Source organism: Pygoscelis adeliae, unplaced genomic scaffold (assembly GCF_000699105.1).
Source record: "Pygoscelis adeliae isolate BGI_AS28 unplaced genomic scaffold, ASM69910v1 Scaffold14, whole genome shotgun sequence".
NCBI lineage: Eukaryota > Metazoa > Chordata > Aves > Sphenisciformes > Spheniscidae > Pygoscelis > Pygoscelis adeliae.
In genome coordinates, this window is record NW_008825109.1 from 12,379,362 (window position 1) to 12,405,588 (window position 26,227).

At 39.6% G+C, this 26,227-nt stretch overlaps 1 long non-coding RNA gene across 1 annotated transcript in view; it reads right to left on the reverse strand.

Moving 5' to 3' along the window:
- Window positions 1–20,472: 20,472 nt before the first annotated feature.
- The window catches only part of LOC103920128, a 12,698-nt gene continuing 6,943 nt past the window's right edge, over window positions 20,473–26,227 (reverse strand). The window contains exon 3 of the long non-coding RNA XR_663776.1: window positions 20,473–20,764. This is a non-coding gene — a long non-coding RNA (uncharacterized LOC103920128). The remainder of the gene's footprint in view (window positions 20,765–26,227) is intronic.

Genomic DNA, 26,227 nt, shown 5'->3' on the forward strand with positions numbered 1-26,227 from the left:
GCGCTCTACAGCTACCTGAAAGGAGGTTGTAGCAAGGCTGCCAAGTAACTAGCGATAGGATGAGAGGAAATGGCCTCAAGTTGAGCAAGGGCAGGTTTAGATTGGGTATTAGGAAAAATTTCTTCACCTAAAGGGTTGTCAAACACTGGAACAGGTTGCCCAGGGAAGTGGTTGAGTCCCCATCCCTAGAGGTATTTAAAAGATGTGCAGACATGGTGCTTAGGGACATGGTTTAGTGGTGGACTTAGCAGTGCTAGGTTAATGGTTGGACTCGATGATCTTAGAGGTCTTTCCCAACCTAAATGATTCTATGATTCTATGATCATTACTATTATTATCAAAGATGGCATCTTGGCATCTCATAAACTGGTTCTTCACTAACCTCGGTGATGCACAAACTGATAGTCCCTGACACTAGTGACTTATACTCTAATTAGATTGTTCCTGTCTGCTATGTGAAAAAATGATATTTATGCTCCAACATCACCATCTTACTTTTAGCTCATGAGTAACATCCTATTAAGGACACTCCAAAATGATTTTCAAATAATGCTGAATCAGCCAACCCTCTTTAACAGCCAGTCTTTCAGCAGAGCACACTTGCAACCTGCCCTTCTTCCCCCAGTATTTGAAAGAAGGTCGCACAGTTTAGGCCAAACCCTGCTCCCTTTACAGAAGGTGGAAACAAACAAAAACCCATTCAGCACCAAAGTGAGAGCAGAGAAATCCAAGCAAGGAGGGGTTAAGTGATGGGAGACCTGGCTGCAGCTGGTGCTCACTGAAACATTTGCTTGAAGAAGGAAAAAGAGTGGGGTAGGTGAAATAACAATACAGAAGAAGTTCAGCTTGTACCTTAATCCAGTGAAAACAGTATTTGGCCTTTATGAACGCAGAAGGGACAGGTTCTTTTATTCTGGAGACCTTTCATAAAGAAACTTATGCCCTTGAAAATAAAGTGGAACTTGCATCTGTGTCCTTCGATATCGACCTCTTTCCATTGCGGATGACAGCGAGCCCTACCTGTTTTGTGTTCTGTAACAGAACTCAATTACATGTAAGGAAAATAGGTCTGTTTTCAAAATTAAATGTATTACCTGGAATAAGAAGCTTTCTGTTCTTTGAGTAGAGAAAGATAATAGACTCTTCTAACGTCCTGTCCCTTGTTGAGGCTACAGTTTAGTAGTGCTGTCTGGTTGGGGCTGAACAAAAGGTTAAGCCTCCCTCAGTGTCTCACTGTTCTTGCAAAGAGTACAAGAATCGGTCCTGCTTTTGGATGAGAAGGTTGCAAACGAGGTGTTACCACAGAATGGATCTTAAGCCTAAACTCTAGAATGGAGGATCTGCTGGCCTGTTTTGCCTCCTGATAACCTGTTTTATTATCTTCTTATAATAAGAATTTATTTTTGAAAGGTTTTTCTGACTGCATTGTCATACTGTTTGTTCCTAATTCATCATACTATTTGTTCCTAATTAGCTTCATCAACCTTACCATGAATCAGCAATTACTGTTGCATCAGTTTGTGTGGTCCTAATCATAAAGACAGGACTGTGATTAAGTATTTGTCCCTGCAATATGTATAATGCTGTATTAAGTATCTCAGAGAAATAGATTAATCTTAACTGATTGAAATGACGTCTCAGCTACCTTGGTCTATCAATGCAACTTTGTTACAATTTTAAATAAAAAAGGATAGCTGCTCTTAGCAGTCCTTTTGTTAGCCATGCAATCATGATGCTAATTTAAAGCTGGTTAAAAATTGTTATTTCCTTAACAGAAGCTGAACTTTGCTGACCAAAAAAGGGCATGTTTTTACCTGTAGGGCTGAACCAGTTAAGAAAAGAAATAAATGGGAAGATGGATTTAGTGCAAACATTTGTTATATCCTCAGATCATGCCTTGACTTTTCCTATACCAAAAGTTTCCTAACCTTCATATATACCAGTGTTTAGCAAATTAAATATTTAATCTTTCAATTGTGGAAGAACATGGGCATAGCGAGTACAACTCATTCCACTCATACCTACTGAAAGTTATCTGCTGCGAAGGATTAGCTGCTGTATTCAACAATAACGAAGCTCTTGTTTTCAAATAAAGAGGTTAATTGGCTTTGTACAAAATATGGATATATAGCACGTACAACTAATATTGGTTTTGTGAAGGCTCATTGCAAAGGAATCTAAAATTGTCTTTTATTACCATTTTTACAATAATCTGTCCTTGACCAATAATTATACTTACAGAGCCTATGTTAGCATGTCATTACAACTGCTTAACAAGTCATCTGCACCTTCAGTGATTCTGTTGTTACGCTACAAATGTGTAGCTTCTTTCTTTTCTGTTTTTTGTCATTGGTGTCATGGCAGAACTGATGACCTTCCACTTGCTTAGACTGTAAGCACAAGTGGCTGTGAACCAGGTTCTAATCCTCACTAGTATCTAAAGTTTTGGCATCAGTTTAAGAAAGTGCAGGGGGGTCATTATGTATCTATGTAAAATCTAAATAAAGACACGCATTATATATCTGCTTTACAACTGAGAAAGATGCACTTGCAACCTCTATTTAATATTACATGGTGATATGTATGTGTTATTATCCTTACGGCAAAGATTTTAACAGTTTTTACACTGAGATGGTGGTCTCTGCCTGTGTGTTATCTTTCTATCATAGATCTGGAGGCACATAAAAGCTTGGTTTGACAGAGAGTTGGCTGGCACTGTTCTATATTTGTCTGAAAAGACATCCTAGAATTTGTCCGTAGCCAAAAAAACCAACTGTATTTACAAAAATACATCTCTCATGCAAATTCCATCAGTGATCATGGATTTTTCTGATTCTAAATACTTCAGTTATATCCTCATTTCTTAGATCTGTTCCCAGTGTTGGTAACTCAAAGTTTTTGAGAAGTCCTAGTGTAAAAGAAATTTTCTGTCTCTTATTTCTCTATTTTTATTCCTAATTTTCATCATAATTGTGGTGGGTTTTAGGCTTACCTAATTGACGTACTGTTATGTCTCATCCAACTACTTTGCTAGATCTGTGTCTTGGAGGAATACTTAGTGAGTAGATTAGTGATGCTTTTTTTCTATTTTATTGTTTTTAATTCATTTCAAATAATGTTAGTTTGCTGATGGTAAATAATGTATATTTTCTCAAGTTTGTCTCCAGTGCCATATGATGAATAGTAATGAAGTGTTAATTTTATTTTCTCTGTACATAACAGTATTATTGGAAAAATCTCAAAAAAGTAAAAACTCGTTTAGACAGTTGAAGAATGAGCCATGTCAGAGTCCTCCAAGCATTAGATTTGTCACTGGTGATAACCATTCCTTTCTTTCATAGCCTATGAAAATTTCAGAGCAACCTCCACATATATCATATAGAAGTCACATGCATTTGTGGAGATTTTGTCATCAGCAAACAATGGGCCAGATCCTCGGTAGATGTAGATTTGTCATAGCTCCATTTATGCTAATGAAGCTTTACAGCTTAAAACAGCCAAAGGTCTGGCCCATTGCTTCCAAGATGATGATATTTCACAGTTATTCTATTTTATAGAATTAGTTATTCTAATTTTAATTTGTTGTGTACCTAGATCCATCCCGCTAACAAATAGGAAGAAAAGAAGAGATTAAAAATGTTTAAGATTTAAGTAGTGAATGCTGCAGGGCAGGCAATAATGTTTAATAGTAACTATGTCCTGCTGGTTCCACCCCAGTTTATTAATGAAATGTGGATATACATGTTGTTGAAAACATCTGTATGAACAGCTCGCTCTCTGACTTGGCATGTGGTTGTATTTAAAGGACAACTTAGACTGTATAAACTGAGAGAGAGGGTAGCCAAAACCATTTTCTTCAGTCAGACACAGTGTGCATGGACCATGCCTATGGTTTAGGCACCCTAGTTCTTCCTTCTGGCAAAACTCCAATTAGCTAGACCTCTCTGCTCTGTTTACCTACAGTCACGATCCACGCTGGCTGATTGAAGTGAAAGATTTCTGTCTCATATAAGGCCAGAATTATTTTCACAGCATGAATTTGCTTTTAAAACCGTCTTAAAAAAAAAAGAGAACTAGATCCAAGTTTTTTCTCTAAATGTATCCTCCTTACAAAGACCCTGCAGCTCAATGGTACAGGGACTGAAAGGCACTAGGTCAATAAAAAATATATTAGCAAGCAGCTTAACAAGCTTAGTCTATCCTTTAAAAAAAATCTTTGCTCTTAGTAAGAAGCACATTATTTCTAAATAAATTAGAACCAGAACACAAAAGGATATTTACTGCTACATAAAAGGAGGAAATGAACTGAAAGGGCAATACGCTGCACTAAGACTATTTGAATATATGCATTTTTAATGACAGTTCTAAACCAGCAACTGTTCAATTAAATACAATCTGTCATGGGGAGGGGGGGGAAGGAGTCAATCATGCTAAAGAAAGAAATTTCACTGTGAATGGTAACTTATCACTGGCTTAAAATGTGTGTGTGTGGTGTTTAAATAACATTAGACAATTACAGAAATTTAAAAATTATGAGCTTGTAAGTGGATTTTCTTTCTATTATTCATTCCTTTTTAGGCAGTTTCAGCAGTACAGAACACACATTTTCCTTTATTTGCCCTTTTATTTCTTGAAGAATATTTGTCGTTGTGGAAGTTTAGCAATAAAGTTCTATTTGCTTACAGTTCACCAATAATTCTCAAGAAAACAGCTGAGAGCAACTCCTAAGCTATCCCAACTCAATGCTATTCAGATATTTAGGACATAATGTTTTTTTGCCTATTCAAAACTCCAGCTGCACTGCACACTTGTACAGTATTATACTACATAGTGTGGTACATTTTGTTTTCAGTTGGTACCCACTGTATAAACAGTGTTGTTCCACACGAAGTCGTCATAGGCATTTCACAAATGCATACCGATCTAAAAATCAACAAGCAAAGTTTAAAAAAAAGGTAGCAGAGGAGTCTAGGGGTAAAAATAAAAGATCGTGGTGTTCCTGAGAGCTAAGGGCATCATGTATCTCAAGGAGGATTGTATTATAGGCGCCAAAAGTTATAAACGATTGACATTTAATAGAAAAAGGAAGCAGGGAATAGAAACCTTTTTGGGGCATATTCTTATAAATACACAACAGTAAAAACCCATTATATCTACTTATCATTTTTCTGCAATTTGGAGTGTGTCTATCATTAGCAAAAACAGCCAGCTTAATCACATTAGACCAAAGCTTTGGGGGGACATTTAAGTCTTCATATCTCTCAAGTGTCCTGATTTGATTGGGACATCCCGAACTTTCATAGCAAATCAGAGTTCCAGCTGTGCCCAAACCAGCAGGCAAATTCTCACTGTCCCTTATTCTCCCCTTGTGCTGGCACTTTCCAGAGGGTAAATAGAGGTCTGATAGCACATGGACACAGAAATGTCAGATGCCACTCTATTTAAATACAAAGGCATTTTAAGGTTGGCTACTTGGGCAGAACTGCTTGTGCATATAAATTGCCATTTCCAATGGATTAAAAGCAAGAAAAATACTGTTTGTATTAAGATACATGCCATTCAATTACACTTTCACTTTAAAACAACTCCAGGAGCTTCTGTTTTCCATGCTTTGCGCTTGGAAACAACGCTGATTTAACATGCCAAGTCCATTTACTTTTTGTCTCATTTTGGTGATTATTTGTATGAAACTTACTGAGATTTTTTGTCTGACTTTTTTCATTAGAAAGTGCCTAGTCATAGATATTTGTGCCAAGAAGTATCTGTTTCAATGACAGTTTCTCCAGGAAACATTTCTCAGTTTACGGTGGGGAAGAATATCTGGTCAAGAGTAGAAATTGAGCTTAGAGTAACCAAAAGCACACCAGAAAGCAAGGCCTTAGCACTCCAAGGGTTCAGTTCTAAGTTTTCTTATATTTTAAAAAAGGACCTCCAAACTACTGGCAGTTTTGAGTCATTTTTCTATGGAATATCATCGGAATACAAAGTCTTAAAAAACACACACACATATATATAGATTCATAATTTCAAACATTTTCAGGAATAGAAATCCTTTTTACATGCAGCTATAGTTCTGACATGGCTTCTGAAGATTTTTAGCTGTAAGATTGGCGTGAGTGTTCAGTGGAAGCTCCTAGGGTCAAGTACTGTCACCTTCTTTTACTATATGCCTCTTGGCAAAAAGCACTTACAAACCTGGAGCATGGAGATATAACTTCAGTATAACACAAGCAGTAGAAGATACGAAGTACGAAGTCAAATAGCAACAAATAGAAATAAATACAGATATTTATTATGGAAACCTAGCCAAGGGGTTTCATCCACTGTTAAGTCAATGAAGATTCATCCTCTGTGAATGTTCCTGTGACTGATCATATTTCTTTTCCTTTCTGTTACGTTATACCACGTGTGGTCATTTTCAACTGCACAAAGAATCAGAGCATCTTTACTTTTTGCTCTCTGCAAATAGGAAGAGCTACTGAAGCTCTGAGAGTGGTGAATCAAGTCACAGATGTTTGGGAGGTGCCCACCCAGCTCAGTTTGGCTGCACTATTTGTACAGTGGTTCACAGGCTGACGTAGTTTGCCGGCTGCAGAGGTGTCACCCAGTAGCTGCTGCTTCTTTCTCTCCAGCTGCGGCAGTAAAAACATGTACATTTTCAGAAGAGGTGGAGTTGCTGCCTACAGAGGATCATGCCTCTTTGTAGCCACCTGCATAGCAGGATGAGGCGACAGCATAGTCACTAACCCTGGAGGAAGGAGCCTGCCCTTGTCACAATTTCCAGCTGCGAGGTCCAGTGCACTCAAAGGATGGGACAGATGAAACAGGGCAGGGATGAAAGGAGGACACATTTTTACAGTCAAATCCACCAGTGCAGTAGTTTTAGATGTAGTACTGAAATCTTGACAGCAGCTTTTTGACAGCACCAACTGAATATTTACTGCTTATCTAGGGGTAATTCTCACGCTGAGAATGCTGATCACCATCGGGAGAGCAATGGTTGGGACTCTAAAAATCCCACCCTGAACATGTTGGTCTCATTTGTAAGGCCTAAAACTCTTTTGCTTAGTTTAAAATATACAGTTTCTGTCTCTCAGGAAATAATTCTTCAGTGGATAAATTATTAAAGTAGCTCAGTTTAGGTGGGGATGTAGGAGGCCTTCTCTAGGGGATGAAGAGTCTCCTCTTGAGCTGTCTGTAGCTCCACCTGTGGAATTGCTTTCTCTTGTTTTTTTAAGGCTATTCTTCTTCTGCCACTTTTCCTCTTTTGCTTGTACTTGGCCATTTATGTTCCTCATAAAGCATTTTAGATTTTTCAGTTCAGGATGTAATGTTAGATCATTCCTTGTGATTTTTTTACCTTCAGTGATCAACCAGGCAAGTGTAATATTTGTTGTAGATTATATTGCGTATTCTCTTGCTTATCGTTCTTTCTGTAGTAAATATTCAATGTAATGATGCATTCTAGTAATTAGCTTAAAGATAGCACAGGTATTTACCTATGTTGTATCCATTATTTATGTCTCATTGTGTGATATAACAGTAGAAAGCTTGTATCTTTCCTGATGTCTTTTACTGCTTTTTGTATTGCTGCGAAGTTTGACCCCAAATTGGTTATCCTTTTGTTAACCTAAATAACAGTATTTATTTATCTTCCCTGTTAGGATCTAGCTAATTTCATTCTTTCTGCACTTTGCCCTTTTAGCTTTCCCACTTTATTTTTCAGAGTTTTAAAGTTAAATAATACAAGAAATCCTAGTAGCAAAAATGGTAATTGATATATTTGATCATGCTGTAGGAAAGCATTGAATATAGGGTTGCATTTTCACTGGGAAGTCAAAAAAAAAAACCTACATAAAAAGCTTAGTTCTTAATTTGAATCACATTTTCTTAGATTTCAGCAGCTGGCCAGGAATATTTCCGAACTGGAGAGGGTACATGTTCAAGATAATGCAGCACATCCCTGACCATATAGGTTATATTGTAAGGCTCCACTTGCAGAGATAAGACTGTGCCACCTGGCTCTCAACTACACAAAATATGGTCTATATTCATACAGAAATTCAATAGAATAGAAGTTGAGGATGTACACTTTATGTACAAACCTTGAACTTACTGTTGAATTTAAACGTTTAGATTCACTGAGAATCATTATAGGCAGCTACATCATCACCCATCGAATCTTACTAAGAAAGCTGAACCAGGCCCTAATGATTTCCTTCAGATCAATGACTCTCCTTCAAATGCAGTGGATATTAGTAGGTATTTGTCTGTCTTTAAAGAAATCGCCTTTGGTAAAGCTCCTGGATGGATTTCCGTGGAAGCCTTAAACTAAAAAATTGTGTGATCGTGGCGGTTCTTCACTCCCTGAATATGATGGTGCCAGCTGGCTCTATGAAGCTCCATGTGCCTCAGTGAATCCTGCCACCCCTCAGAGAGGGATACTCGTATGCCTTTCAGTGGCTTAATTAGCTTCACATCATCTCAGTAAATGAGATGTTTTGCAGGATGCAGTAACATCAGTCCTCTTAATGACAAGTGCAGGGTAGGGAGTATGGAATGTTTCAGCCAGAAATCCATGATGTTGGTACAGAGGTGTTTTTCTTCTTTGTTGCACTCAAATCGTATCCTCAAACCATAGCTGGAATGGATTATTCCTAACCTTTCTTAAAAGCTTGATTGATTTTTCTTTATATCAGCATCATCAGGAAAGTGTGTATAGCAAGAAATGGTTATTGCTACAACCTAGTTCCAAAACTGTGCTTTGAGATCAATTAGTAGGTCATGAAGAGTTTCTGGAAGGATATGGCTCAGCACAGCTTCAGAGTAAAGCATACTGTATGTATTCCTAAAGTGTGAGTGCCCTTCTGCTCCCTAGCAATAAAATATCCCCTTCACCACGCCTATGTCAAATAGCTGTTTATGACAGTGGTGCTTTCCTTTACTAAACCTGAAACAATCAAGCTTTTTGGATTTAAAAGCCGCCTTCTTTGATTATCATTGGCGTAAATCTATCTAGAGGAAATGTGGAATCTTTCTTGCTCGTTAGTCTTTTATGACGTTCCCAATGTAAACCAACAAACAGCAAATATCCTGCAACTTCTTAGTGCTGTTTGCTTGAGAACACAGGACCTGTCCCTGACCAACACAGTAAGATCAGACTTTGAAAATGGATAGAAGGGGATATTACATTCCAAATTTCCTCTGCTCTTTGAAAGAAAAAAGAACGAGTATGGGGTTTTTTTTCCCGCCAATCCAAGATTATTTGTACAACAACGCTGAAAAACATAATTCAGGCAAGTTACATTATTCACAAGATAGAAGTGATACTTTTCCTGAGTACCGTGGGAAGAGCAGGCTTTCATCTGCAGCCTGCTATTTATTTCTACAATCCACACAAGAAACAGCCATCACCAAGCTCTGTGAAGAGTGCCTCGGCATTGTGTACAAGACACACTGAAGGAGAAGCAATTGCTACTGCTTACCCAGGGAATATGCCACCCTTTACGGGATAAAATCATGTGATATGATAATGATACAGATTATGCGAGACTAACTTTGATGGATTCTATTAATCTCTTTGGGGTGCTAATCTTTAAATCTAATGGTGACAGTCAAGTTTAGGCATGTTCTACAGCAAGGCTTTATTCAGCATCCCCCTACCTGAACACATACAAGCGAGACAGATGCACCATGGACTTGCTAGAGCTTCTCAACTTCTCTGTCCCTACCCCCAACTGCAAACCTTGGTTCCACCCTTCTACTGCAAAGCCCTCAGCAAGAAGGAATGCCCTGTGGCCCGACAGTAAAATAGCTGTCAGGAAGCACAGTCCTTTTGAAAGGATTTTAAGAATTTGGAATTTGCTGCCAAATCTTGGTTTGAATCTACCACCATTAATACATACATGCATTGAAAACCAGAATGGTGATCTAAATGTGGTCATGCACATGGGTACAAACAGCTATTAGTAGACACCAACCAGAGAGCAGTAAGGACATGCTTCTGTTTTTTGTTTTTTCTCTCCATGATATTCTTCAAGCCATACCTGCTGGCAGTGTAATTTCATATAGCATCATCAATGTAAATGTATCTGTACTGAGCTGCACAGAGAATTATGTTTTATTTCAGTAGTTTATAGGGACTAAGAGATGGATTGTCTTCATCTTTTGAACAGAAGTTTATTAGAAACCTGCAACAACAGGCCTTTTAGTAAATGTTATTTGGCTCTATGATACAATGTTTCCATGTCTCACAATGCTTCCATGTTAAATTAACCTGGATATCGAAAGTTTTAATTGCTTCTGATAAGTTACTGTAACTGTCATTAGGCCTTATTTTGCCTGCTTTACTTGTGTAGAGCAGTATGTCACTCCAAGAATGCCTGAAGTAATTTGAAAGGGTTTGCTGATGATTCTGTATCACATTTGAAAAGTCATGCTACTGAGTATCCCTGTGCCTACGTAGTGAACTGTTAAGACCTTTTAAAAAAACAGCTGAAAACAAACAAACAGATGGACAGACAGACAAACAAACCCATCACATGTATACCAGATCTGGGTCTTGCTCCCCTTCTGCATTCTTCAAAGTGAAGTGATTGGGTAAACTGAGTGCAAAATGAATGAACTATATTTTTGCTTTGCTCTCACCTTAATTGGCTTTGTCTGTGTGCAAGATGACAGAGAAGGTTTGAGTCATTCAGAATTGTCACTTCTATAATTAAAAAGAATTGTTACCAGAAGAGTAGATTCATTGTTCAGGCTGGGATTGAATTACAGAGCATGTTTAATTACCAGCCCTTCTTTCTAGTTATTTTAATGTATTATTAATTCAGTTTCTCAAAATATCCTTTTCATTTACAGCCGTTGATGGAATAAAATGTGACACAATTTGTTTTCTTTTCTCCTAAGTAGATGATGTACTCTTAACAAGAGCAGGTCGACATGACCTTAGCTGTAGTTATATCACATGATAACTACAATAGGGCCTTATCAGAATCTCCTACTCTTTTATGTGTTTGAAAATTCCAAAAAAGAAATTAATATGTCTGAGTAGAACTTAACCCTTGAGAGCGAAACAATAAAAGTATAAATGTAGTTATGAATTGCTAGATAATATCTGTCTGGGATTCTTCCTAGCTGAAGTTGCACATAGGAGAAAAAAAAAAACTGTCTTCAGTAAAAGGAAGATGAGAAATAAATGCAAGCTGGCAGTTGTTTGAGTAATCATATGACTTTCAAACTACGTAGACGTTAGTATGTGATTATCTTATTGCCATTCAACCTTTTCTGTTTTTTTCTTTGGTTTTTTTCTTTGTTTTTTCTTCTTTTTTATGACAATGTGCTTTGAGCAGTCTTTTGAACTGTGATCAATTTCCAGTCCTTGCTGGTTTTTTGAACTTTAATATTTAGAATTGCCACAGGCAATCTTAACATATAACTTGACTAAAATCTTATCTGGTGTAAATCAGTAGGACTGTCTTACCATGAAACCCAATTTTTTATTCCATCCAAAGGGTCTCAAAATAGAGATGGACACACCTAATTTGGAAATGGTTTCCTGGCACCAGCCACACAGATAAAATTGCTATCTTTAGATCCAGGGACTGACTATTTTTTTATACCCTCTGATGCAATGGAAGGCTGCACCTTACGGACATGTCAACGACCATGAGTAATACCTGCTCTGAATGCAGCATTTAGGGAATTACTCATTGTTGGTTAAGCACTGACAATCTTTTCTGTGCCATTGATAAAGATATAGCAAAATAGTCTGCACCCCAAAGATTTTGCACTCGGATGGATAATTCAACTGTCCTTGAAGACCTAGAGAATTATCTCAGCTTAGGAGCTAACCCCCTGCCCCCCCTCCACTGACTGCTGTTGATATTAGCCATCTCACTGAAAAAGAGTCGTATACACCCAATGCACCCATAGGTCTCCTTTCTTTCTAATTCTGGTGGAATAGTTGAACACCTACATATCTAATCACTCACCCTTGCTTACTCACAGGGCTAAAAAAGCGTTCTGCTGATTTAGGAATGGAAAGAATAGGGTCCAGATTTATAAAGATGCAGAGATAACTCTGCAGTAGCCACACAAACAAGCACCTTGGTAGATCAGATGTAAGCCTATAAATCTCAGGTGAAAGATGCTGGTGTTAGATGGCACGGTGTGCATAGGTTCATAGTATTTCCTAAGAGTCTATGAAACTGGTAGCATTTTGTTGGTACTTGAAACAACCTAAACCTATGCATGGCTTTTTAGTATAGCCACAGGCAATGCTCTTTGGAACCACACATGACAGCAAGTATCTGCCATTTTCAAGTATCCAAGCAACAAAGCTGCTGCAATGTGAAATGTCTTGTTTTGTCATTCTCCTTCATGCGGATCAGCACATATTCAGAGAGACCATTGACCTGAGTGAGAACTACTTGGCATCAAAGTTCAACAATCTATCTCAAAATGAGTATGTCCTGGACATAGCCAATTTTGTAGAGCAATATTACTACTCGTTCCTAATGTGTTTTCCAAAATGAGTCTTACTGTGGTATTTACAGGCCTCATCTGTGATCAGAACTCCATCCAGGTTCTTGCTGCCTGAACACTGAGGATTAAATTTAAACTTGTAGCACCACTTGAGATACCCAAAGATATCCAAGACTTCCTTGCAGGACTGGCAGATATGAGAGAGGACCTACAGGAGACTTGCGTCTTTCTGGAGTGGCAGCTGGGAGCCAGGAAGGGTAACTTCAGGCAACCCGAGGAAATATTAGAGCGCAGTGGATTCTAATTTTCGTTTGAGACTGCAATTTGTTATTAATCTTGTCTTTGACTCAACACATTTCAGGAATACCAAGAATTTGAGGTATCTGATTTTGCTTTCTTGGCTGTGAAGAAAATACTGCAATAGGTTCTTTTGTAAAGCTGCTGCTAGACTCTTTTCCTAATACAGAGTCTAAGAATATTTTTTTAATATGCCATGTTTTGTCTTGAAGAACTTTAAATATGGTGCTCATGACAAGGAAAAAGAGAAGCTAGAAAAACAGATAAGTGTTATTATGAGAATTAGTGAGGATTTTTCTCTTTCTTCTACCTTCTAGAGAATGTACTCACAAGATTTTGCCCTGTTCCAACTGATGACCTGACACATAGGCTTTCAGGTATATGGCGGTACAACGGAACATGAAAAAGAATGGGAGAGAATTGCTTAGGTATAAAATTTCAATCACACCTAGTCAGTGAATACCAAAACCTACAACAACTGTCCAATGAAGCCTTACAATTTCAGGAGTCCCATGGCCAGAAAGATTACTTCTATTCTAGTTTCCTGGCACGGAGGCTAACTAGCACAGAGTGGCCTGTCCATATTACTATACTCTCATAGTCTTCAAAGCAGGATGGCTGCATTTATACTGGTCAGTGAGATATGGCAGTCCGTAATACAAACTGTCCCACACTAACCCTCAGAATCTGCCTGGGAATAGTCTGGGACAGTGTAAGCTGGCCCAGAACAAAACAAGTCACATTCAAACTATTTAACTTTATAGGCAATTGAGTTTCAGTGCCCAGGCACTACTTAAATTACTAATCTAGATGTAGTCAAAGAGAATCATTGAATCAAGTTATGTGCAGGGTTTTTTGCCTGTGTTTTTAAAAAATTCAAGAATTTTTAATCCACAACACAGTACTGGTATAACTTCTCAGTAGAATACAAACCAAATTGGTCATGCTTTGCGATTTTCATGCATTGAAATCCAGTACTTTTTTTGCTATAGAAATAAAAAGTAGAAAAAAGAATCCAGTAAAACTGTCTGTATTTCAGCAAGTGCATATGCTTTACACATATATCTACAAAGCAAAGCTGTCATTTCCTAATGTAAAATCTCTTTATTTTTTCATTATGCACCACTGAGCCCTCATTCATTGTATAGCAAGTAAAAGATCACCCTTAAGCCTAGGATAGGAAAGTATTTAAGATCTGAGAAGTCTTACAGATGGTCTTGAAGACTCAGATACTTCCTTTGCATCTATTAGAATGGAGAGATACTCTGCATTGCTAGGTTATTGTTGAGCTGAGCTGATGTTAATGATTTACGCTGCCCCTGACACCGTGTAAGCTACTAAACAGTTTAAACAAAAAAAAATGGAGCAGTGCCTTAATGCTTAAATATTTTTTGCATTGAATCCACCTTTCAATTAGGAAGGGCTGAAATGAGAATAAGAAAGAAAAAAATAACTCTTGTGAAGTCCAGAAAATTTTGAATTAGAGATTCTCTTTGGGAATAAAATCTGAGATTAGTATTTCAATGCTAAGAGCTGTGTCCTTTCAAACACTCAGTTTTGCTTCCGGTCTTAAGCAACTGCTCTAATCAGACATACCACTATATCCACTGAGTTCATTCGGGCAACAATTCTTGCTTCCTTCCAGTTTCTCTGACTGTGCCTGTTGTTCTCATGCTGCCATTTGACTGTCTTTTCTTCGTCCTCCCTAGTTAACTGAAGACTGTCGATATTTTAAATAAATGTTGATTCTCTATAATTGCTACTTTATATTAAGCCCAGCAACTGTCTCAGTGCCCAGAGAAGGTCCAGAGACAGCCCCACCCTCAACGTGCCAGCTTATTTTCTCCATTTGTTATGTTGAAGGAAGTAGACAGTCTTCCTTCTCTGTTTTGCAGATACAGAACTGCAGAAAATACGTAGACAAAAGCTCACTTTACCAGCTTAATTCCTTTCCTAGCTGTCCATTTCTCTGTGTGCATCAAAGCTATCAGACACAATGACGTGATGGACATTTCAGTAGAACTTGTTTCCCCCATACACAACTCAGCTAGCTTACATGTAACACTGGCAAAGTGATGGCTGCCTTCCTAAGCTGGCTGAGGTGGAGGCATGATAGGACTTTCACTTATGTCAAAGGAAAAGAGGAAAATATCTCCATTGACAGTGCTTTGGTTGTTAAAAAGATACGGAAGCTGTGAGCGTGCCTGTGCCACTGAGACCCCAGGGCAGTGTACCCACTGCAATATAAAGTCTGGGGAAAAGTACAGGAGGACTGTTTGGAGATGCTGATGAATGTTATGGCGTGGAAATTCAGTCATAAGAACTAATGACTGTCTCACTGACAGTAAAATTCTGAAATTTAAGGGCATTATTTCAAGTTTATTACAGAAAATCCAAACAATAAATTATTACCCCTAGTTTTTAGAATGAACATCTCTCTTCCTGATAAATGAATAGCTCTTTGAGGTTTATGCACCTTTTCATACTTATCATTATAGCAGGGGTCATAAAAAGGGATTGCAGTGGCGGTGTACTTTAGATGTTAAATATTTATGAAAAAAATGCATCGTACAATTCTGTGTGCACTCACCTTTTAGGGGAAAAAATGTGATTCTTATATACAGCTTCACTGCCTATGTAAACTATGGATCACCTACTCTTCCAGTTCATGTGAGCCTAGTTTCCCCGATATGAACGAAACAATTCTAACCTATGGCAGCCGAGGATCTGGCCTAGTCCATTTGATCCATGAAGTAATGAATTTCTTATTGTTCAGGGGCTGTATTTGTTTCTGGTTTTGCATCACAGTCTTTGGAACCCTCCGTGTTTACCACCGGCCTCTCTTTTGTCTTCCCTTTAGTCTCTGGCCTTTCAATTCTGTTTCCTGTACTAATACAAGTCTTTATGTCATTGAAAATTAACAATACCAAAGCAGTGCCCTGCCAGAGCAGAGCAGATCAATGACCCAGGAGCAGCATGTTCCAGCTCAATGGTGCACAAGTCATTTTAACTTCCACTCTCCAGTGCTCAGCCTCCAAAGGAGCAACCCTTTTGCCCGGTATATTAACTTCTGGAAACTCCTTGTTAATCACTGTGGCTGCAGTTGCTGCTCTGAATTTTCTCCTAAGACCTGATTGCAGCTTCTCATCAAGCTAAACCACTTTTCTTTTGCCTTTCTTTCCATCTCGCTGTGTGTTGTCAGTCAGATTAGCAGCACAGCTGCGGTGTTCTATACAGCGGTGCTGTGATGTAGTGCTGACTGTTAGGTTTACCTTACAAAAACCAAACTAACTATTGGAAAATAAGAAGTCTTATGGTGTAAAGAGACACTGCTTCACTAACAGGACAAATCTTATATTAAAAAAAAAAAAAAAAAAAAAAAAGGCATATATACAGTAGTCTCCAAAACATGGAGAAAAATAGTATCATCAGAGAGAATAGTATCGTCAAACTTTTTCTTTGCTGGCCTTCCTAGAATGTATATAGTCTTCAAATATAATATTAGAAGGATGGCATATCTAAAGGCAGTAATTAAAATTCTGCATGCAGACCTGCACTAGAGTTTATTGATGGGGCTAAGATCAGAGTGATCCCTGGACTTAGAGGGTGCAGGATCTTCCCATGACTTTGGAATTACCACATAGCAGTTTGGCCCACGGGTTCAGGGGACACTTGGTTTGGAGCTGCGCCTTCCTTTGCAGTCATCCCTGAAGTCTGCCTCCTTTCATCAGGGAATTCATGGAGATGTGGGGTGTGAATGCAGAAGCACTTTAACCACTGAAGCAGGAACTTTTCAGCTCAGACATTTCAAACTGTATTTTTGCCTACAAAAAAGGAAGTTGTTACGGATTTGGTCTAGGGAGACGTTTCAACCTTTTTCTCAACAAAAAATTTCTTTTTATGATACTGGTGGGATTTATCATCGCAAGAAGTAACAACTGGGGCTCTAGAGAAAGACATAATGCTGTTTCATGGAGGATTTGGATATTTTGAAATTTGATCTTGCTCCAAGTCAGAAGGAAACCAAGAGTATTTAAGTTTTCATGAAAGAAAAGGGAAACCTAACGCCAGGAGAGTCTGTTAAAGCTCTGGCATCCTCCTTCTGAAGCTGACTCTCAGGAAATGGGATGGCTTTCCACCGTGTCTTTGCAGAGCTGGAATATTTGTCTCAAGCATTAACAAAATAACAAGATAAGAGAATTCCAAGGGGAAAGGTTGTCTATAGAAATTTATTGACCACAGTGCGAACACAGCTTTTCACTGAAATCACAAGACACTAACTCTTTTCCTCAAGGGAAATTAGAGCTTTTCACACATTCTTCACTGGGGTGCTGAAAGAGGCAGGAGAAACAGAGGACTATCACATTTATAAATAGCTGAATTGAAAAAAACAACACACAACACCACATAGTTAGAGACATGCTATCTTTCTTCCACTTTAGTGGCCTCATTTCCAGCCACGGACGCTCGGTCTGAATGGCCAGGCGGCACAGGCGTAGCATGTGGCATGAGGCCGTGGTTGTCGCCCTGGTCCTCACCAGCCTCCCTGTCCCAGGAAAACTCAGTCAAATTTATTGTCAGAGTATAAAGCTGAAATATTGTTTCACCAGGATGTGGATCTTTTACAATAGATTTCTGTCAGGATCTCTTTCCATTTGGAAACAGCAAAGATCCAGTGTGGAGGGTGCTGTGGGGCTGCAGGGCGGAGCGGTGCCCTCCCTCCCCTACCAGCCCTGTCCCGCAGCCCCTAGCGAGGGAAGCTGGGCCGGGCCAGGGACTGTGACCGAGGCTGGCCACAGCCCCGCCATCCCCTGGCGTGGGGAAAGGGCTGCAGCAGGGCCGGGCCCGAGGGCGAGGCCCCGGGGCTGGCGGCAGCCCCCAAGGAGGCCTCTCCCCAGCTACTCCCTCGCAGCTGCCGGGGCCATCGCTGAGCCCTGCGCCCGCCACTGCAGGGCTGTCTCCCTGGGCACCGCGGAGCGAAGGGCCTGGACAAAGGCAAAGGCGTTGTTGCAGTGTTTCTCCTTTCAGCTGCCAGACCGGCTCTAACGGGGGTCTTAAATCCCCGGGTGATGATCAACAGGACAGAGCGGGGATGTTTCCCTTCACCAAGGCTGTATCACTGACAGAGCCAGGCTGGTTTCACAGTGGCGGTGGTTCAGGGTAGCTTTCGCTAACATGGTGCACGCCGAGCTCCCTGAAGCAGGCTGGGATGGCAGCCCTGTCCCCAGCTGGGCAGCAGCGAGCTGGTGGGAGTGGGGGCGGTTTGGGCACCCTGGGGTTGGCCCGCTGGCAGGAGCAGGGTGCGTGCGGTGCGGCACCCAGCCCCTTTTCCCCGGCGGCACCTCCCCTCACAGCTGGGGAAAGGGGCCGGGTTCGCTCTGCCCTGGGGATAGTCTTCCAATGCCCCCGGAAATGCCGCGGCCCATGGCGGTTCCTGTGGAGAAACCACAAAACCGACCGAGGACAAAGAAATCCATCATTAGCTTCAGACTGAGAATAAATAATACTAATAATATGTAAAGAGCATCAGCTGGATGTGGAAACGAACTGTCACTTCACTATGAAGGATGCTCTTGCATATACAAGAACATAATTCACAACAATATCCTTAAAAAGATAGCAAGAATTTAAATGCATGTGTATGCTTGGGTATTTAATGCACCATGCAGGCATCATATTTCTTTCATATTTTAAACACAAATCATAGCATCTTCTTTAATGAGCAGAGATCCATGGCAATGATGAATTTTTATGGCAAATAGCACTACTGTGCCATGCTTCTTCATTAAAGCCCTGATTCAGCAAAGCATTTAAGCATATGCTTAACTTTAAGCATCTGAGTAATCCCCAAAATTTCTGGTGCCACGCACATGCTTAATTTTCGCTAGGTCCATAAGGAATTTGCTGTAATTGGGTCATATATACCAAATATAACAACCCTGTATATACAGGATATCCTGCCTAAAACAACTGGTTAAAATGTTAGATGCTTCATTAGCTCTGCATTAGTAATTTTAATTTTTGCTGCCTCTTTGATTTGTGAAGAATGAATGTGTATGCACACATGAAATCAAGACCTGAAAAAATGATGAAGGTAAAAAAAATAAAGGCACGTTGTGGGTTCAGGACATCTATAATAAACCTGAGCTTCATCAGCATTTCTAAATTTTTTAACCAAGAAATATTGATTCATGTTTGTTATATTTTATGGCACTTTACAACAATTTATAACACTTACATTAAGGAATAGATGGGCCGGGATAAAAGCCAATATGGGTATGAAAAAGATGAAGTGCTGTCAGGAATAGCAACTTTCAAGTATCAGGTACAGCCCTTGTTTTTACACTTTATCTCGCCCATTTAATATATGATGGAAGGGTTTCATGATTAATTTTAAAATACAAATTCTAGAAAAAGACATGCTGTAGAATGGCCACCTGAAGAACATCTTAGCAATGATATTGTTTCAATATAAAGCCAAATGTAAAATGTCCTCAAGTAATCTGTAACTAAAGAACGAAGCTGTAATAATCATTGCACAGAACCAGTGTTGAAAATGTTGAAGAAACAATGAGCTTAGGTTTCAAAGGTGAACTAACCACTTAAAAATTTTTTTTCCACCAGAGCTGGTCATCTTAGCAATCAAGAGAAATTAGTTAGAAAACCAGTTTTGTGCACAAAGTCCCTTGTTGCTATGTTACCATAGATATTTATACGAGAGAGTGTCTCCCAGCGTGAGCCAAAATCTGTTCATGTAAATATTCATAAGCCAGGTAAAACAAAGAAGTAACTAGGAATATGTGGAGTCTTCACCAGGTTTCCTTCACTCTCTACAGTTATCTAGTCCAGCTGCTCTAGGACCAGCAGTCAGACCCGTTCATTTCTGAGCTAAATGATGGGGATTTCTTCTTCTACCATCCCAGCTGGCAGGCATGGTCCAGGTTCTCAGCAGTTCTGGAAGTGCTGAAGGATCCTGTGAAACTGAAACACTGACTGAGGCTGCTTTGTAAGCCTGCCCATAGCACAACAAATTGAAGAAATTGCAAGGTACAGGCAACGCTTTAAAAATGCATGCAGTATATCCCTGTCTGATTTTGTGTGCTTCTGCTATCCCCCGTTCTTAAACAGAAAATTCACTCTCTGTGAGAGAGGCACTGTGATAATCCCAAGGTAATTAGACAGCAAAGAAATGTATTTGCTGCTGCAGTTTGGAATAGTCGATTGGTTACTGCAGATGTTAGAAAAAGCTTGTAAATGGTGAGAGCCCCAATCTGTAGTATATGATATCTGTCCCTCATTTCCCAAGATTGCTAAATTAATTCTTTGACATTCCTTGATTTGCTGTCTCTAGGGACACTGGATTTTTCCTTTGAGCTTTGCCCATCTATTTGTCCCTTTCCTGTGGCCACCTTGTGCTCTTTCTTCATCCTTGCACACCTTTCTGGAGACCCATAGGGAAAAAGATATGAATGTCAGGCATTTTCCAATTTGGAAAATGCTAAATAAACTGGAGCCTTATAGGCTTGTTACCCTATGAAGACAGCCTATGCTTTACGTATGTAAATGTACAACGAAATGATAAAGAAATTGTGTACATTTGGCTCACGTGCTTCATTAGTTTGGCGGCATATATTCTGGGAGCATGCTATATTTTCAGTGTCATCAGACATGAAACGACAGCGTGCTTTGAACTAATGCATTTGATTGGTATAGTGATAGAAAATCAGCTGAACACGACAAATGTAAAATAGAAGACAGGAGGTCTAGTAAAAGAGAAGACGTGAGATCCACTAACAGCCATCTGACACGGGGAGCCACGTGGATTGTCTTTTGATGGAAACTGAACAGTGTCCTTTGTGTTGCTACAGTGCCCGGCTCTCTGTTCCCTCACCTTTCTGTCGTCCTTCTAGTCATCACCGCAATAAGTTTAGCTAGGGTGGGTATTTCATATCTTCTTCTTAGTTGTGATGATGGCTGGGACCTAGTGTTTAGCAAGGTGTAGGAGCAAACATCTATCACACAGTCTATAACAGCACAAAGTGTATCTTAAGCAGAGACACCTCGTACATTTTACACGATAAATCAGCAGCATATAAATACCAGCATATAAATTCTAGCATATATACTTGAATGTATTGCCAAAAGCTGGCTTTAAAATTATTATTATTATAATGCAAGTTTGGGTCCTAGTCCTACAGCCTGATCATGGTACCCAGGAGTCTTGCATCTGTTCACGGTTGTATTCTTTTTCCTCAGTCACAGCAGTTCAGTGGTCCACCTACACGGAGCAGAATTTAAGACTGGGGCCCACATTTATGCACCATCTGCCCTTGGTCATGCATGCCAACTTTTATAAAAATTAATCACTTTATCTCTCTGAAGAGCTCCCACATGAAAAATGCCCCCATGTAAGTTTGGAACTTACAATGCCACTTTATTTTTTTTAAATGATCTGTTTTTACTGGGATTTTTTTTTTCTTGTACTAATGTTCAGTATGACATTATTTTAGGTGGAAGATGGCAACTCAGCCTGAGGCATGACAAAATAGCCAGAAACGCACCACCTGCTGTGCCCCATTGCTTTAATATTGTACTGTTTAATAAGAAAATGACCCCAAGTGCTTGGATGACAACTCCAAAATGGACCATAAATATTCTGTACATAAGGAAAAGCTGAAAGCTAAAGTACACTGCATAATATTGCTGTGGTGCAAAAGGGAATAGGAATACATTCAATTTGCCTAAGTATCTAGTAGTGACAGCCACTAACATTTGTTTAGGAGAAACACCAAGTGGATGTCTGTTTGTTAATAAATGAATGAAAAGAAATATGGATTACTGTGCAAATGGACATTAGAGGAGCACAGATTTTGGTTGGATGTGTAAGTCACATAAAGAACCCAATTCTGGGCACTGCTAAGTGATTCTTGCAAAATGCTGAGCCCCGGCTAATTTCAGTAGGAGTTGAGCAAACTCAGCACCTGGCAAGGATGGGTCTATCTATATTTAAATATGGAATGAACACTCATCCAAGTGGATTCACTTATGATAAACTGATGCAGCCTAGAAATTACATGTTTGGTTAAATTGGGGAAATCGCAAAGAGGGAGACGCTCAGATAAGCAGTGATAATGGGTACAACAATGTCTGTTTCCTCCTTCTGATCTTGGGTCCTCCCTGAGGATTCTCTCCTATCCTGCATTAATTAAGAGAAAGCATGTGACATTTCTTGCAGCCTTTGACACCAGGATGACCTTTCCCTAGGTTGCTCATGAACTCCTGCTGACATCAAACATGCTTTTTACTGTACAGGACCCTTTATCCACCAGACGTTCATAAACAATACTGAGTAATATTCCTGACCAATTATTAAAATGCACAAAGAAAAGTTATGCCGTTATGACAGATGACTGAATAGTTCATAGGGAATAATTTGTTTGACGAACAGGAGCTTTTATTTCAGTGATCCAAACACTGTTTAAAAATGTATTCCTCACTTGATCGTGTTCAGTTGCTGCAAATAAGTATTGGTTGTTAGATTGTTTTCACGACTTCTGTCATGAGCGTGTGGCATTTAAACCCGCTGGACAGAAGGGCCAGGGGTCCTGGGTTTGCTTCCTGAGTGGATATGTGTAACTCTTTTGAATCTAGCTCATTGTGTAAAAGTAGGTTCACTTTACTGTTCCTTCATACTTTCTAAAATTTTTGCGAAAACTTTAAAAATAGTAATTTCAGGTTCTGCTAAGCTGTTAGGGAACTTGTCTCCTAGAACATTAAGGGAAATTAAATACAGAAAGAGCACACAGATGTGGTCAAGACAGATGGAACATTTATCTTTTTTCCCAAGTATCTACAGAGCAGTTTCTGACGTGTTCACCTCTGTTTAATCAGTCACGTTCTCAACATTTTATTACTCCGAGAGTTTGAAACAGCATGGTGTTGCACATTAGGAGATATTCCCAGAAGTTTAAACTCCCACCAAAATTACAAGTGGAATTTCCATTATTTGACAAAAAAAAGCCCCCAGCAGCTGAACAAAAGCAAATATGTATGTAACTGCATACCTAAGTACTCCCTCAGAGTATGTGTATAGCCAGCAAACACAAGGCACTGGCATCTGCTGTGGGAACGTGAGGCCTTAGTGTGGGCAAATTGGAACGGGCCATGTGAGGCTGAAGTTCATGTTGCTTGTGCTGATGACTCTCTGTGAGACACCTTGACTCCAGGTTATCTCTGAAAGGTACACGTGCTGTTGGGCACACATTCCCAGTATGCCAGAGATTAAAAAATAAAGTGTGGTGAGAGATGCATGAGAGAGGCAGCATTAAGCTACACTCAAGTATATCCTCTTTGCAAATATATGTCTTCTGGCTCTATGTAGAAAATGTCCTGCCTGGTAATGGGTGGCATCACAGAGAGAAGCAACACTAAATACCTGTTGATAAAACAGGAATAAAAGCAGTCAGTTAAGACATTGCCACTTGTGCTTGACTTTGCTTTTAATTCTGTTCATGCTGGCCCCTGCAACAAACGGCTTCCCATAAACTTTAGTTTATCCTGATCAAACTCCTCCCTTACAGTGGTTTGCAGTGCATTTACGGCGCAATTATCCTTCCCTGTCATTCTTGTTTGTGTTAGCTGAGTGTGTCAAGTCAGTTTTAAGTAAAGTCAGAGAGGAACATGGATAAAGGTGGGGTCAGTTCCAGTTCCCACGGATCTTTCCCATATTCTCTGAGCTCTGTCTTGGAGCCATACTCAGTGTGGTTCCTGTAACACTGTGGCACAGAGCCTCATTGTAAGAGAACTCCATGCCATGCCATTGCAGGGAGGAGTAGGTACATTACAACTTTGCACAAATATGCAAGTGTAGGAACGTCCCGCTGTCAAAGGACAGAGGGCCCAACTGCAACATGAGGTAGCTCTGGGTCACAGTCTGGACTCTTGCCCTCGCAAGTAGTGCTGCTGAGGAAGGCGCGTGAGTCTGTGTGGCTGTGGGGCCCCAGTTAGAGCAACAGCGTCAAGAGAAAATATCCCCTGCAATCATTTCTTTGTGTGTTTGCTTGGTTTTTGTTCCATGCCAGTATCTTTTCTAAAATCGTTTCCCTATCACATTTTCTGACATTCGATTTTACATTGCTGGTACTGTAAATACTTTCTGGTGTATCAGTTAGGCTGTTTGGGTGAGTCACTGTAACAAAACGGCTATGTCATAGGGAACTGATATCCCTCTTGCAGTGTATTGCTGTTCCAGTGAATGCACCAGCAGAAGAAATTTGTGTGGGTGGTATCCACATCGCCCTTTTACCTCTGTTTTCTCCTCTGTGGGCTTTGCTCCTGACCCACGGCATTCCAGCTGTGGGCATCATTCTTCCTCGTTGCACGCCTGCTTGATTGAAGGTAGCTGCTTTATTTTAGCATCATTTGTATGCACTCTCACTTGCTCCCCATTCAGCTTGCCTTCAACAACTCCAGTACATGCAGACTCTTCTGTGTCGGTGCCTTTCATCCCAAACAAGTCCACCTTCTTGGTTGTTGCTTTGGTTTTGGTTTTTTTTTTTCTCTCTTAGTATGACATGGCAGTTCACTTGTGTTAGGAGAGAACTCCTCTACTTCCATTACTACACGGTATAAAGCCTGTTCAACAAGCCCTTTCTAGATTCGAACATAGATAGCTGGTATCTCCATCTTTGCTGGAAATCAGCTGACACAAATTCTCAAAGGAAGATGTTAATGAGATTTCAGCTGAAAGGCTCTTCTTTGGACCTATGCATGTTTGTCGGTACGTATTGTCACAAAAGCTGTATGGTCACAAAGAGCCATTGATGAGCCTGGTACAGCCATTTGATCACCTATTTTACTATTATCTTCATTCTCAGTGTTTAAAAAAAACATTGTCTTGGCCATTTTAAAATTGCGCAAGTACAAAAAAGTATATGCTGAGTGGTTTAAAAGCATTCTTTTTAAATCATATATAAATTAAAAGCTGCTTAATTTAAAAATGTATCTTTGGCTGAGGTACTTAATGTTGGAAAGTGGTTACTCAGCATGTAAAGTACCATAAGTACTCTTCATAAGAATTTTTATGACTTAACAAATTTTTAAAAATGGTTATTTACACAATAGTTCCTGATGGCTTGCCATTATAGTTTACCAGATCAATAATCAATGTTCTTAAAAGTCACTTAATTCAAATTTATAGAATCCACATTATAAAAAAGCTCAGGTAATGTATATTTACATCAGAAAGCTTAATAGCTCCTTTAAAACTGTTAAGGTGCTCTTGCAGTGTTGAGCACTTCTATGAAGGATTTTTCCATTATTTAGATCCCTTAAAACCCAAAGAAATTAATGCCACCAAACTTCCCTGAGGTGGTGACAAGTCATGTCTGATGATAAGGACTTTTGACAAGTTTTTGAATGGCGGGAAGTGGCAGGGTGTGACACAACTTTACCTTTAAGAATATGTCAGATTGAAAGATGTGGCTTGATAGCTTTTTTGGTTTCCTACAAATCCTCTGTACTGGAGTGCTGGGTCACAATTGCTGGGTTTTCAGTTGTATGGTTTCATGGACTGTGCTTTGTTCGTCAACCGTATTTTAATTAATAGCAAGAATGCCTACTGCCCAACTAGGTATTCTTTGAAGTTTTAAATTAAAATACCTTAGATATTTGGCTTAATAACAGTTTAGTGCCTTAAAATTACAGACTTCATGTTTATACTACAAGCTCTGTCATGCTACAATTGAATATGCCCATTAGCATGAGTGGAGCAGGATCTTACTTCGAGAGAGATTCTTTTCCCACTAAGGGCTTTATCCTGACATCTGCAGTCATGAGAGAGCAATCCCATTCGATTTTAGTGGGTTTGAGTAGGTGCCTAGTGATACTTGTGGGGACACTGGAGGGTCAGGTCTTGTTTTGGTTGCTGTTTAAATGTCAGCACTTGTCAACAGTTATCACAGCAGTATTAGGGACCTGTACTTCTTTTTCCCTACCTACAATAAGGATACCATATATTACACATGATGATGGTTAGCAAATGTTGACTTCTGCTCTATTCTTTGAAATGTTTATTGAAGTCTGAGACTGTAGGCACCTAACAGTTCATTTAAATGTGCAGCAGTCACAGCTGTGCCAATTTGATGTTTGCTAACATCATGCTGTTGAATTTTCAAATGTACAAAAATGAGGGAAAACCAGAAAAAAAGCATCCCCCCCCAATAGCAACTGTAATTGCCACTGTGGATAAGTCTATAGCGAAGATGTTCAGGCATATACTGAGAAGCAGATCTTATACAGTCTTGGCATGGTTTTCTGTTCAATTTAAGCTGAGGCCAGCCATGCAGAAAGAGGAAGAGTTGCCTTGTCTCAGCCGAGGCCCCGTGTCCCCACAGTTCACGTGGCTCTAGGAATGCTTTGGCCACAAAATGAGTTTGGTCAGCTG